The sequence below is a fragment of the Rhinopithecus roxellana genome, chromosome 4, assembly GCF_007565055.1.
Source record: "Rhinopithecus roxellana isolate Shanxi Qingling chromosome 4, ASM756505v1, whole genome shotgun sequence".
Taxonomy (NCBI): Eukaryota; Metazoa; Chordata; class Mammalia; order Primates; family Cercopithecidae; genus Rhinopithecus; species Rhinopithecus roxellana.
Window position 1 is genome coordinate 158,801,622 of NC_044552.1, and position 13,986 is coordinate 158,815,607.

At 39.8% G+C, this 13,986-nt stretch overlaps 1 long non-coding RNA gene and 1 pseudogene across 6 annotated transcripts in view; one reads left to right on the forward strand and one right to left on the reverse strand.

Moving 5' to 3' along the window:
* LOC104668857 overlaps positions 1-13,986 on the forward strand; it is a 123,059-nt gene that overhangs the window by 11,784 nt on the left and 97,289 nt on the right. The window contains exon 2 of one of the 6 annotated variants that reach the window (XR_748901.2): positions 9,976-10,349. The exons of 3 other annotated variants lie outside the window; for them this stretch is intronic. This is a non-coding gene — a long non-coding RNA (uncharacterized LOC104668857). Of the gene's footprint in view, positions 1-9,975; positions 10,350-13,986 lie in introns of those variants that run through there. 2 more of the 6 variants (XR_748903.2, XR_748902.2) reach the window with 2 other exon arrangements.
* On the reverse strand, positions 433-1,168 carry LOC104668856 (annotated as a pseudogene).

Here is a 13,986-nt window from a genome sequence, read left to right on the forward strand (position 1 = left end):
TCCCACCTCAGCCTGCTAAGTAACTGGGGCCACAGGTATGTGCTACTGCTCCTGGCAATTTTTTTTTTCTTTTTTTTTTTTGAGACTGAGTCTTGCTCTGTCACCCAGGCTGGAGTGCAGTGGCGTGATCTCGGCTCACTGCAAGCTCCACCTCCTGGGTTCATGCCATTCTTCTGCCTCAGCCTCCTGAGTAGCTGGGACTACAGGCGCCCACCACCAGTTTTTTTTATTTTTGTAGAGATGGAGTCTCCCAATGTTGCCCAGGCTGGTCTTAAACTCCTAGGCTTAAGGGATCCTCCCAGCTGGGCCTCCCAAAGTGCTGGGATGATAGGCATGAACCACCATTCCCGGCCTGTTTCCTTTTTCCCTTTGCACAGTACCGGATATATGGTTGGTACTGCAGAAATAATTTCCCCCTGCCCTCTACATTGATCATTTGATGACCAAATAGTGTCCGTCTAGCCACTTATTTATGACTTGTACAAAACATTCTGCTTTCTGAGGTAGATGGTGATATTCTGAAGCCATAGGTAAGAGTAATTTTCAGTTTGTTGAAAGTAAACATTCTTTGTGTAAAGGTCGGCCTGTCAGGAAATAGCATGCTACTCTGTTCTTTTAAGATTATTTTTAAAAACCTTTGTATATGTGTGTTTTTACGCTTTAAAAAAAAAAAAAAAAAAAAAGTAGTGAGAAACTACACCTAGTAGTCTCACCAGCTGTTTTCAAATCAGAACTGGGGTAATCTAGTTGTAATTTATTTTCACAAATTTATGAGAACAAGAGCTGATATTTTTCTTACTTGAATTAGCAGGTAATTTCATTCTCCATTCCTCTTTAGCAGGGAAAATCTGGCCTTAGGATGAAAATGTGAACCAGAGGTTCTTGCCAAGTCTGCAAAGCAGTACAAAGATTAGTTTTATGAATGAAGGAAAACACTACTCATTTTTCTTAAGCAGCTGCTTACTTCTGCATTTGTATAAAATGTTTTTAGACTGAAAACTCACAGAGAAAGGGGAAGGATCCTCATTCTAGAATATCTGCTCCCCTGTACTTAGCATATTCATAGTCTTTCAAGACTTAATTTATTAAAGATGTTGAAGACTTTGGCACTTGGCTTACAGTCTTCCTCCTTCACCTGAATTCCTGCCCTCATCCTGAGTGAATTCATCACCCAAGTAGACAGCCCATCTAATAACGATTGGGAAGGGAAGGTTATACCGTGTTACGTATTAGTCTCTACCTTATGCTAAAGTATGGTGTTACAATTCTCCTTTGCATACCCAAAATTAACAATAGGCTGAATCATTTGATCATCATTCCCTCTGACTCTAATGTAGCTTTTGTCCTTTCCTGTTTTACTTTACAGTTTTGGGTCTAGTTCATCTGATAGGGTACATTTCTAATATTTTTTTAAATTGATATTTATTCAGTCAAAAAGAGCATGTCTTAGACATCATGGGATGAAATGATGACTGAAGGAAAATAACTCCTAAAAATACTTACCCTATTTAAAGAGGCTTTTGTAAATCAAAGTAATCTCTAGTTGTAATTCAGGGCCAGAGGTCTTAGGCCCAGGTCCCTTGAGTTTTTTCATTCTTGAGTTTCCCAGCTTCCCCCTTCTGCTCTCAAAGATTTTCTAAAAACATACCCCTTTTTTCCCCTGTAGTAGCAGGGAAAACAGCACTATTTGGGTGGGGAATAGTGATGGGGCCTATTGGTATGTATAGGTCATTTATTGAATGATAGTAGAGCATTCCGGTAAGTGTTTAAACTCTGCAGCCCAATTTCCCTACTTACCTGCTCCATAACTTGGGCAAATTACTTTCTGTGCCCCATTTTTTCTGTCTGTAATAAACAGATAATAATAGTAGTACCTATTTCATAGTGTCGTTGTGAAGATTGAATTACATATATTAAATGAGTTAACACTTTAGACTGCTAAGCACTCAATAACTGTAAGCTATTCACAATTTAGAGGCAGCTTCTCCATTTCCTAAAATACACTTATTCATCAAGAGGAATGATACAATAGTGAAAGGTAGGAGTTTTTAAAATTCCATTGATTGGATGTAAAAAGTAGATTCTTAGAATTTCAAATAACCCAAGAAATTATTTATACCATTGGTTCTTAACCAGTAATATGCATCAGAATCATTTATGAGGTGTTGTAAAGATACATTTATCTAGGCCCTTTCTTCTCATATCTACCAAGTCAGAATGCCCACAGGCAATTCCAGTGCAGTCTTCCTGTCAAGACCATTGAAATAATCCAAGTCTTTAGATTTTATGATGATGAAATTGAGACTCAGAGAAAGTAAATGACTTGCCGAAGATCCCATAGGGTAAGTGAGATCCAGGTTACCTACCTCCTTGGTAAGCGATCTTCCTATTCTTCTGTGTTGCCACCAAATACATTAACTTTTAAAGGACCTAATATGAGAACTTATCCTTCTGTCAGTTATATCAGGAAGAATAATATAGGCTTTAAAACGTACTTTATTCAGCATTTAAATCAAAATAACAAATTTCTGGCCAGACATGGTGACTTGCATCTGTAATCTCAGCACTTTGGGAGGCTGAGGTGGGAGAATCCCTTGGAGCCAGAAGTTTGAGACTAGCCTGGACAACATAGTGAGACTTTATCTCCATAAATAATAAAAAAAACTAGCCAGGTGTGGTGGTGTGCACCTGTGTTCCCAGCTACTAGAGAGGCTGAGCTGGAAGGATTGCTTGAGCCCAGGAGATCAAGGCTGCAGTGAGCCATGATCACACTACTGCACTCCAGCCTGGGAAACAGGGTGAGATAGTGTCAAAAAAAAAAAAATTTTTTTTTTTTTTTTTTGAAATTTACAATTTATACAGAGGACTATTGCACCTTTATAGTAGAACTTAAAGTGAATTTTACTGTCCTTTTCATGAGGACGTTAGTCTTTGCCACAATGCTTACTACTAATGAGTCCAAGAAAACACTGTGTGGGACAGAGTTGCTTGATCCAACCTCACAGATTGACAGGCAAACAAATGTTTTATAGGGCAAGGTAGCTGTAGGAATTAAACTTTTTAGAACTTTCGATAACAGAATATGTACTTCTCATGATTAGAGTTTCTTAAACATTTTTAAGGATTTTTAAAACTTTGTAAAATAATCTCAGAATTTTCTAGTCTGTGAACAGTTCATGTAGAAAAATCAGTGGTTATTATGTACACTGCTATTGCAGCTTCACTGAAAGATTAAAAATCTAAAAAATACAGTAAAAATAAGTTCTGAGATTTTTGTATTGATGTTGGGTGTTGTGATATTCTCTCTCTTAAAATATGTTTTTCATTTTCCATAATATAGAGGAATCAAAAAATACATTACAACTTGTATGTGAACTTGTGCAAATGTGTGAAACAAATTAAGGTGACAGGGCAGAAGCAAGAAAATGAAGCTCAAGGCCGGGCGCGGTGGCTCAAGCCTGTAATCCCAGCACTTTGGGAGGCCGAGACGGGCGGATCACGAGGTCAGGAGATCGAGACCATCCTGGCTAATACGGTGAAACCCTGTCTCTACTTAAAAATACAAAAAACTAGCCGGGCGACGAGGCGGGCGCCTGTAGTCCCAGCTACTCGGGAGGCTGAGGCAGGAGAATGGCGTAAACCCGGGAGGCGGAGCTTGCAGTGAGCTGAGATCCGGCCACTGCACTCCAGCCTGGGTGGCAGAGCAAGACTCCGTCTCAAAAAAAAAAAAAAAAAAAAAAAGAAAATGAAGCTCAAATGAAATCTACCTCTCAAAGCAGGTTCTATTTAATTTCTCTATATTTGCTATTATAAATTTTCTATTTTCATGTATGTGTTTCTTTGCTAGAGGTGATAATTGGGTGCCAACCTGACTTCCAATTTTTAGGTGATTATTTTATAACAAACCACTCACCTTGATGAATGCACTGCACAGCCTTCCCTCCAAAATCCACCATTCCAGATCTTCATCAATATGTTGTGACTACTTTTGCCTTTACTGTGTCTCTGCCTGATTCCATACCCTTGGCTCTACATTTCATCTCAGGTTCTGTTTTCTGGACATTTTCACTTGATGCTTGTTCCTGGCATTTGAATCTCCATTCAACCTGATGATCTTTGATTTAGACTCAACATCCAGTTCCAAGCTGCTAGGATTTATTACCCTCTGATCTCAGCAGCTCAGAAATCCCTGGCACAGTCACAGGCTGGCTACCTCAAGGGGACAAGCCCCAAACACTAGTGTTATATTATAAACATCCATTTATTCATCTTTTTAACAGATTTTACTTGTTGCCCACTGTGTGTAAGGCACTACAGAAGTTTCTGGGGATATAAAAGATTAGCGGCAGAAAGCTCTTAAGTCTCTTAAAATCGGATAGGACAAATAATACAACTACATAATGATAATTTAAGATAGTATGTGTGCAACTACTAGAAGTTATATATAGAAACAGGACAGTAATTAACAAAAGCTTCAAATAGATCTTAAGTAATTAAGGAGCATAGGGTACGAGGATACATTACCAATAACCTAGAGTGGTAGGTTACTGACAGGTGGCATCTTAACTAGACTTTGAAGGTAAGATAGGGGAGAGATCATGGAAGACAGATATTCCAAAATATATTTTGTAATATATTTTACAATATTATAAAAAAGAACAGAAAAAATATTTTTTGTTGTTGTTTTTTGTTTTGTTTGGTTTGGTTTGGAGTCGGAGTCTCGCTCAGTTGCCCAGGCTGGAGTGCAGTGGTGTGATCTCGACTCACTGCAAGCTCTGTCTCCCAGGTTCATGCCATTTTCCTGCCTCAGCCTCCTGAGTAGCTGGGACTACAGGCGCCCGCCACCATGCCTGGCTAATTTTTTTTTTGTATTTTTTTTTTTTTTTTTTTTTTTTTTAAGAAACAAGCTCTTTTACTTTATCAAATTGCTTTTTTTTTTAAATTATTATACTTTAAGTTCTAGGGTACATGTGCACAACGTGCAAGTTTGTTACATATGTATACATGTACCATGTTGGTGTGCTGCACCCATTAACTCGTCATTTACATTAGGTACATCTCCTAATGCTATCCCTCCCCCCCACCGACAATAGGCCCCGGCGTGTGATTTTTTTTGTATTTTTAGTGGAGACAGGGTTTCACCGTGTTAGTCAGGATGATCTCTATCTCCTGACCTTGTGATCCGCCCATCTCGGCCTTCCGAAAAAATGTTATGTTAAATCTTTTTTATCCAGACTGTTTGACAGTGTAATGAGGAGTAGAAGAAAGCTTAGGAAAATTGGTTAGAACCAAGTTCTGGAAGGCTTTGAATGGTGAAGAGTTTAGAGTTGGCGAGCATGTATTGGACAGTCAGAAGGTTTTGAGCAGGAAATGAAACGATAATTGGCTTGATTTAGCAGTGGTATGTAGGAAGGATTTGGTGATGAGGCAATAAGCCAGCAGAGACTGTAAACTAGTAATTTAAAGTAGGGGAGGGTCTGGAGATGACTTTCTTCATATCATTAAATCCTATTATTTGTGAGGCACTGAGCTAGGTGTTGGGGATAGAACAAGGACTAGGTCCTTGCCATGAGGGAGTTTTCAGTCTAGTCAGAGACATTGATATCTTAAAGGCTTCTTGAGGGGTCTCTATCCAAAATTTGGTACTCTGCTTCTGACTCTTGCCTGATTAGATCCTCAGTTTACAATGCGATTAGATCCTCAGTTTACAATGGTTGTGTTTCCTACCCTCTCAAACTGCTTTTGCATTTTTTGTGTCAGCTAAGGCAAAAATATTGCAACCACTTGTATATGGAGAAAAGCAATTTATTACTTAAGATAAGACATGAATACTACACCAGGTAAGGCAAAGAAGAAAATGACATGTGTCTTAAAGAGATAACTGAAGATGATGTGAAGAATGAATTGGAGGTTATGTTAGGGGCAAGAAAACTAGTTAAGAGGCTGTTGTAGTAATCTACCTGCTTAATTAAGAGAGCCTGAACTAAGACAATGTGAAAGAAAAGAAGAGGAGTCCTTGGTGGCTACTTCCACCATAATCCTTTCTGTCTCTCTCTTGGTACAAACTAAGGGATAAATAGGTGACTTTCATTTGGAATTGACTCTTGGACTGAGGGATTCAAAAACAAGAAACACTCAGTTTACTTCAGACTTAGGGGTAATGCTCCTACTGTCACGTAGTCTAGTTTCTGGTTCTATTTTTATTTGGAACATGGTTCTGCAGCCTTTAGTGAGCTTCCTGAAAAATCTTTATTTTGCATTACATAGACCATTAGTTACTAGTGGTTACAATATTAAAAACAACACAAAACAAAAACCACTCTAATTGACATTGTATGTGATATTTGAAGCACCTATGGATAACCAGGAGAAAACTGTTAAGAGAGTTGGAAATATGGAACTAGAAGTGTGGTTCTCAAGGTGTGGTCACTGCTACAGCATCAGCATCACCTGAAAACTTATTAAAAATGAAAATTAGGCCGGGCGCGGAGGCTCAAGCCTGTAATCCCAGCACTTAGGGAGGCCGAGACGGGTGGATCACGAGGTCAGGAGATCGAGACCATCCTGGCTAACATGGTGAAACCCCGTCTCTACTAAAAAATACAAAAAAGCTAGCCAGGCGAGGTGGCGGGCGCCTGTAGTCCCAGCTACTAGGGAGGTTGAGGCAGGAGAATGACGTAAACCCGGGAGGCGGAGCTTGCAGTGAGCTGAAATCTGGCCACTGCACTCCAGCCTGGGCGACAGAGCGAGATTCCGTCTCAAAAGAAAAAAAAAAAAAATGAAAATTATCAGGTCCCACCCCAGACTTACCCTGAATAGGTAACTGGGAGTAAGGCCCCAGCAATACGAATATTAACAAGCTGTCCAAGTGATTTTGATGCACACTGCAGTTTGAGGACCTGTTGAACTACAGCTTGAAATAGAGATTAGGAGTAGAAATAAAGATGTGTAAGTCAGATATATAACAGTCCCTCTTGAGAAAATGAATAAACTCCCCAGAAGAATGGAAGAGAGAAGATGAGCGCTTGAAGTATATGGAGCAATCAAAGAAATAAAAACTAGTAGAGTACAATAAAAGAGGGAGAAATTTAACAGTGGTATGAAATGACCTATACTGTCAGGTGCTGTACAGAGGCCAGCATGGATGAGGATAGTGCCAGAGCTATAAGACTGACCATTAAGAGAATTTTGGTATCAGTTAAAAGAGAAGTGGTACAGATAAGAATAAATGGCAAAGGAATACAAGCAAAAACTAAAGGATACTTTTTGCAGCAGTTTGGGAATACAGCAAAGGGAATTGGAATAGTATGGTCAGGATGAGGTTTTTTCAGGGTAGATGCATCATTTAGCTTTTGCTGTATAACAAACACTCTAAAGTGGCTTAAGACAATAATTATTATTATAGCTCACATGTCTGAGGATTGGCTCCTCCCAGCTGGGCTTCCTCATACATCAGCAAACCTACTGGGAGCTTTACTGTAGGCTGGACACTTATCATCATCCTCCTGTGACTGTCCAGCTCACTTAGGCATATCTTATGAAGATGGAAGAAGTGTTGAAGAGGGCAAACAGAGGCCGGGCGCAGTGGCTCACACCTATAATCCCAGCACTTTGGGAGGCTGAGGCAGGCAGATCACCTGAAGTCAGGAGTTCGAGACCAACCTGGCCAACGTGGTAAAATCCTGTCTCTACTAAAAATACAAAACTTAGCCGGGTGTGGTGGCACGTGCCTGTAGTCCCAGCTACTTGGGAGGCTGAGGCAGGAGAATCACTTGAACCCATTCGCGCCACTGCACTCCAGCCTGGGCGACAGAGTGAGACTCTGTCTCAAAAAAAAAAAAAAAAAGAAAAAGGGCAAACAGAAACACATGGACTCCAAACTGACACTGGCACTTCTCCCTCATTCTGATAACCAAAGCAATTTATGTGCCCAACCCCATATTCAAAGAACAGAGAAACAGAATTATCCTCTTTAGAGAACTTGCAAAGTGATGTGGCAAAGGGCATGGATTCATAGAGGGATGAAGAATTGGGACCCTTAACACCACAGTAGGAGGCCGGGAGTAGTGGCCCTTGCCTATAATCCCAGCACTTTGGGAGGCCAAAGTGGGAGGGTCCTTTGAGCCCAGGAGTTCGAGACCAGTCTGGGCAACAAAAGGAGAACCTGTCTCTACCAAAAACAATTAAAATTAGCCAGGCATGATGGCACATGCTTGTAGTCCCAGCTTCTAGGGAGGCTGAGGCGAGAGGATGGTTTGAGCCCAGGAATTTGAGGCTTCAGTGAGCTGTGATTGCACCATTGCACTCCAGCATAGGAGACAGCAAAGCAAGACCCTGTCTCAAAACAAAATAAAACACAGGAGAGATGACCCAAACATGCTTGAAAGTACAGAGAAGGAATATGTAGAATGAGGAAGAAAGAGAAGTAAGGAGAAAGACAAATAAAAGTTCAGAGAATTAACCTTTGAAAACAGAAAAGATACTTCTGAGAATGGAAAGAAAGGAATTTGATTGGATTAAATTTAACAAATTAAAATCCAAGATGCCCAGTTAAAATTGAATTTTAGGTAAACAGTTTTTTAGTATTAAAGTATGTCTCATGCAATATTTGGCTCAGTACATTTGGTATTTTTTACTATCTTAAATACTATATGTATTTCTCTATTTGGGACATACTTAAACTAAAATTTTCTTTGATTATTGTAATTTCAAATTTAACTAGGCATCCTGTATTTGGCAACCCTACTTTGGATGAATTTTAAATAAATCCATGGTACAGTAATCTATAAAGGGATAGATGGGTATATTCAGGGATTTAGTCCTAGAAAAAGTTTGGAACCACTGCTATAGATGCTGTGTAGTGTCAGTGAAAGGATTGCTGAGCAGTAGTGAACTCACTTAAAAAGAAGCAGCATGACTTTTCTTGGATTAAATCACTGCTAAGAAGAGTAATAGCAGAGATTGTGGTACAAGGGACCACTTTGGTTTGACTCTAGCTTGTGAGGCCTGAGCAGGAGATTTGGGCATAATTGAAATGACTAGAGTCCAGGCTGTAAAGGAAAGCAAGTGAAACCAGAAGATGAATTAGAAGGGACTGAGAGTTTGGCAGTCACAATGAGTCAAAGAAGTAGAAGTTCACAGGGAAGAAACTCAGAATTTACAGTCTTAGAGGAATGGTTCTGTATGATAATGGGGTTAAAAATGCAATTTCACATTTACTTTTACTAAATTGAAAGTAAGAGCTCTGGAGACAAGATACTTGGTTTTGAATTCTGGTTGTGTGATCTTGGCCAAGTAATTTAAGTTCCCTGTGTCTTAGCTCTTTATCTGAAAAATAGTAATAATAATGGTTCTTGGGGCCAGGCACGGTGGCTCATGTCTGTAATCCCAGCACTTTGGGAGGCTAAGGCAGGCAGATCACTTGAGGTCAGGAGTTCAAGACTAGCCTGGCCAACATGGTGAAACCCCGTCTCCACTAAAAATACAAAAATTAGGCAGGTGTGGTGGCATGCACCTGTAATCCCAGGTACTTGGGAGGCTGAGGCAGGAGAATCACTTGAACCTGGGAGGCGGAGGTTGCAGTGAGCCGAGATCGCGCCATTACACTCGAGCCTGGGCGACAGGGCAAGACTCTGTCTCCAAAAAAAAAAAAAAAGGTTCTTACCCCATAAGGTTATTGTGAGGATTAAATGAAATAAACCATGTGAAATACCAAGAACACTATGTCTGGTTAAGTGTATCTATAATCACTATATATGACTGCCTTAGAGAATATTATTTTAAAGAAAAAATGGCAAGTGTACATTGTATATTTTCCTCCTTAGCTAACAAATGCTATGTTTGGTAAAAACAAGCACAATTATCTATCTGTTGAAGTTGAAGCTCACACAACTTTTACTATTTAAAGTTGTTTTCTTTACTGTTATTACAAGAAAATAATTATGCTCAAGTCATATCTGTCTCATTTCCCTGTAGGTGACCATGCTTTGGGATTTTCATAGTTTGAGTAATTCCTATGGGCTCTACCACCCAGCAAGTGAAAGAAGACAAGATTCCACCCCCAGGGGGTTGTGGTTCTGGGAATGTGAGCAGCTTGTTTTCATGAGATCTGCACCTTGATCTGGCCTGCTATTAGGATCTGTGGTGGTGGTGGCTGTCTTGTTTTAGTTGTTTCTTTTACACAGATTTTTGTAAGTTATTTGCATATAAAGATTTTTGAAAAGTGAATGTTTTATGGGGTCATCTTGCTTATACAAAGAAAAATTAAAACTTTTAAAATAATCACTCATGTGTTACACTTGTCTGTTCTAAAATAAATGAAAGTATTCATGTTGTCTGGAAGGAAAATGAAGACCAGGAAAATAGCTATGCTCTTAATGTTTTAAAATAAGGTAATATTATTCTCTGTTTGAAAGGAGCCTTCTAAGGAATTACCACAGTCTCATACACAATCGACTTAAATGCATTCTTTATCTTTAAAAGGAAGCAGAATAGGATCATTGAGTAAATCACATGTGTTCACAGTCTTGTCTGGTGTAATCATATACTACACAAACACATTATTCTGTAGTCAGGAGGGGAAGGGGACGTTTGAAACAGGACTTGCCCTTGAGGAGGCCTCTTTCTGTTTAAAGAATAATGCAATGAAAGACCACACAGTAGAAGATAACAAAATATCTTCCGTGCCACCCCGACTTTTACATTTTCTCATTCTCCTTTGTTCTCTAAGGACATCTGTTGTAATGATTATTCTGTAAAACTCATAGGTACCTAGCAGAAGCCATATCATATTTCATTTATTATTTTGTCTACTTAATGTTTTATATCATGCAGTTGTGGGTTTTAAAAATATTCTGTTTATAAAAGATGTAAAATATGTTATAGAAAATTTATTAGTTAACTGTAGATATCTAAAGAGTAAAAGTTTCAACTCTGAATTTAATAACATTATATCCTAGGAAGCCCAGTAGACTTTTATTAACCTACATCTTAAAAAGATAAATATACTAAAAAGAGATACTTAAAAAGAAGAATTTTCCTTTCTATATTAATTGCAGTGGATTTTTAGATACTTTAAAATAATATAGAAATATATAAAAGTAGTGTTGAGACATTTAAAAAATTAATGGGAATATATATTTTGCTGTATGGTTCTAAAAGTACTAATTGGTAACTGAATTAAAAGATCGGAGTTGAGATTAAAATAAAGAGCTAAAATTAAATAATCTCTTCAGAAACTTAAGAGATCTTTCATTTGTGCCAAATTTAGTAAGATTTGCCTCAATTCAGTTTTATTTGTGGTGTATATTGATTTTTTAAAATGTCACGTGTACGGTGGCTTATGCCTGTAATCCCAGCACTTTGGGAGGCTGAGGCGGGTGGATCACGAGGTCAGGAGATCAAGACCATCCTGGCTAACACGGTGAAACCCCTTCTCTACTAAAAATACAAAAATAGGTCAGGTGTGGTGGCTCATGCCTGTAATCCCAGCACTTTGGGAGGCCGAGGCAGGCGGATCACCTGAGGTCAGGAGTTTGAGACCAGCCTGGCCAACATGGCGAAACCCCGTCTCTACTAAAAATACAAAACTTAGCCGGGTGTTGTGGCAAGCACCTATAATCCCAGCTACTTGGGAGGCTGAGGCGGGAGAATCGCTTGAACCTGGAAGATGGTGGTTGCAGTGAGCCAAGATCATGCCACTGCACTCCAGCCTGGGCAACAGAGTGAGACTCTGTCTCAAAAAAAAAAAAAAAAAAAAAAAAAAAAAAGTCGTGTAAGCATTTGAAAGGCATTCTTAATTATGAACAATAGTTATGTGAGATTTTGGAAGATCCAATATAGATACATTATTTCAAATGTTTTCAATATTTTGATAGTTGGTTTGCTGTCTATATTGTGGATGCAATTCAAAATTCAAGATTTTTCTTTTTATTAGAGGTTCTTTACATTGCCACCCAATTTCAGCCTAATTTGATCTTTTGGGGATTTGTGGAATTTATGTTTGAAGGGTTTTAAAAAATTTTTTAATGAAAAATTTTAAACATATACAAAGATAAAGCAAATAACATGAACCTCCAAGTTATGTTTGAGTTTTTAGTAATATGTTACTACAGGTACTGTGATTGTTGATACAACAGATGTTCAGGAACTCAAAAAATGCTCGTTGCTTAATGCACACTTGAAAGAATTTGTCAGAGACTAGGATTGCAACTTCTGCTTTTTTTTGCTTTCCATTTGCTTGGTAGATCTTCCTCCATCCCTTTATTTTGAGCCTATGTGTGTCTCTGCACGTGAGATGGGTCTCCTGAATACAGCACGCTGATGGGTCTTGACTCTTTATCCAATTTGCCAGTCTGTGTCTTTTAACTGTGGCATTTGGCCCATTTACATTTAAGATTAATATTGTTATGTTTGAATTTGATCCTGTCATTATGATGTTAGCTGGTTATTTTGCCCCATTGATTGATGCAATTTCTTCATAGCATTGATGGTCTTTACAATTTGGCATGTTTTTGCAGTGGCTGGTACCGGTTGTTCCTTTCCATGTGGTTCCATTCTCCCTATCACTTTCAGGTACACCAATCAAACTTAGATTTGGTCTTTTCACATAGTCCCATATTTCTTGGAGGCTTTGTTTCATTTTACTCTTTTTTCTCTAAACTTGTCTTCTCGCTTTATTTCATTAATTTGATCTTCAATCACTGATACCCTTTCTTCCACTTCATCGAATCGGCTATTGAAGCTTGTGCATGTGTCACGAAGTTCTCGTGCCATGGTTTTTAGCTCCATCAGATCATTTAAGGTCTTCTCTGCACTGTTTATTCTAGTTAGCCATTCGTTTAACCTTTTTTGAATGTTTTTAGCTTCCTTGCGATGGGTTAGACCATGCTCCTTTAGCTTGGAGAAGCTTATTATTACTGACCTTCTGAAGCCTATTTCTGTCAACTTGTCAAAGTCATTCTCTCTCCAGCTTTGTTCTGTTGCTGGCAAGGAGCTGTGATCCTTTGGAGGAGAAGAGGTGCTCTGGTTTTTAGAATTTCCAGCTTTTCTGCTCTGGTTTCTCCCCATCTTTGTGGTTTTATCTACCTTTGGTCTTTGATGTTGGTGACCTACAGATGGCATTTTGGTGTGGATGTCCTTTTTGTTTATGTTGATGCTATTCCTTTCTGTTTGTTAGTTTTCCTTCTAACAGTTAGGTCCCTCAGCTGCAGGACCGTTGGAGTTTGCTGGAGGTCCACTCCAGACCCTATTTGCCTGGGTATCCAGCAGAGGCCACAGAACAGCAAATATTGCAGAACAGCAAATATTGCTTCCTGATCCTTCCTCTGGAAGCTTCATCCCAGAGGGCCACCCACCTGTATGAGGTCTCTGTTGGCCCCTACTGGAGGTGTCTCACAGTTAGGCTACACGGGGGTCGGAGACCCACTTGAGGAGGCAGTCTGTCCGTTCTCAGAGTTCAAACACCATGCTGGGATAACCACTGCTCTCTTCAGAGCTGTCAGAGACATTTAAGTCTGCAGAAGTTTCTGCTACCTTTTGTTCAGCTATGCCCTGCCCACAAAGGTGGAGTCTACCGAGGCTGTAGGCCGTGCTGAGCTGCAGTGGGCTCTGCCCAGTTCGAGCTTCCTGCCGCTTTGTTTACCTGCTCAAGCCTCAGTAATGGCAGACGCCCCTCCCCCAGCCAGGCTGCAGCCTTGCAGGGTTGATTCAGACTGCTGCACTAGCAGTAAGCAAGGTTCTGTGGGCATGGGACCCACTGAGCCAGGCACAGGAGAAAATCTCCTGGTCTGCCGGTTGCTAAGACTGTGGGCAAAGTGCAGTATTAGGGTAGGAGTGTCCCGTTTTTCCAGGTACAGTCTGTCACTGCTTCCCTTGGCTAGGAAAGGGAAATCCTCCAACCCCTTGTGCTTCCCAGGTGAGGCAATACCCCACCCTGCTTCGACTTGCCCTCCGTGGGCTGCACCCACTGTCCAACCAGTCCCAATG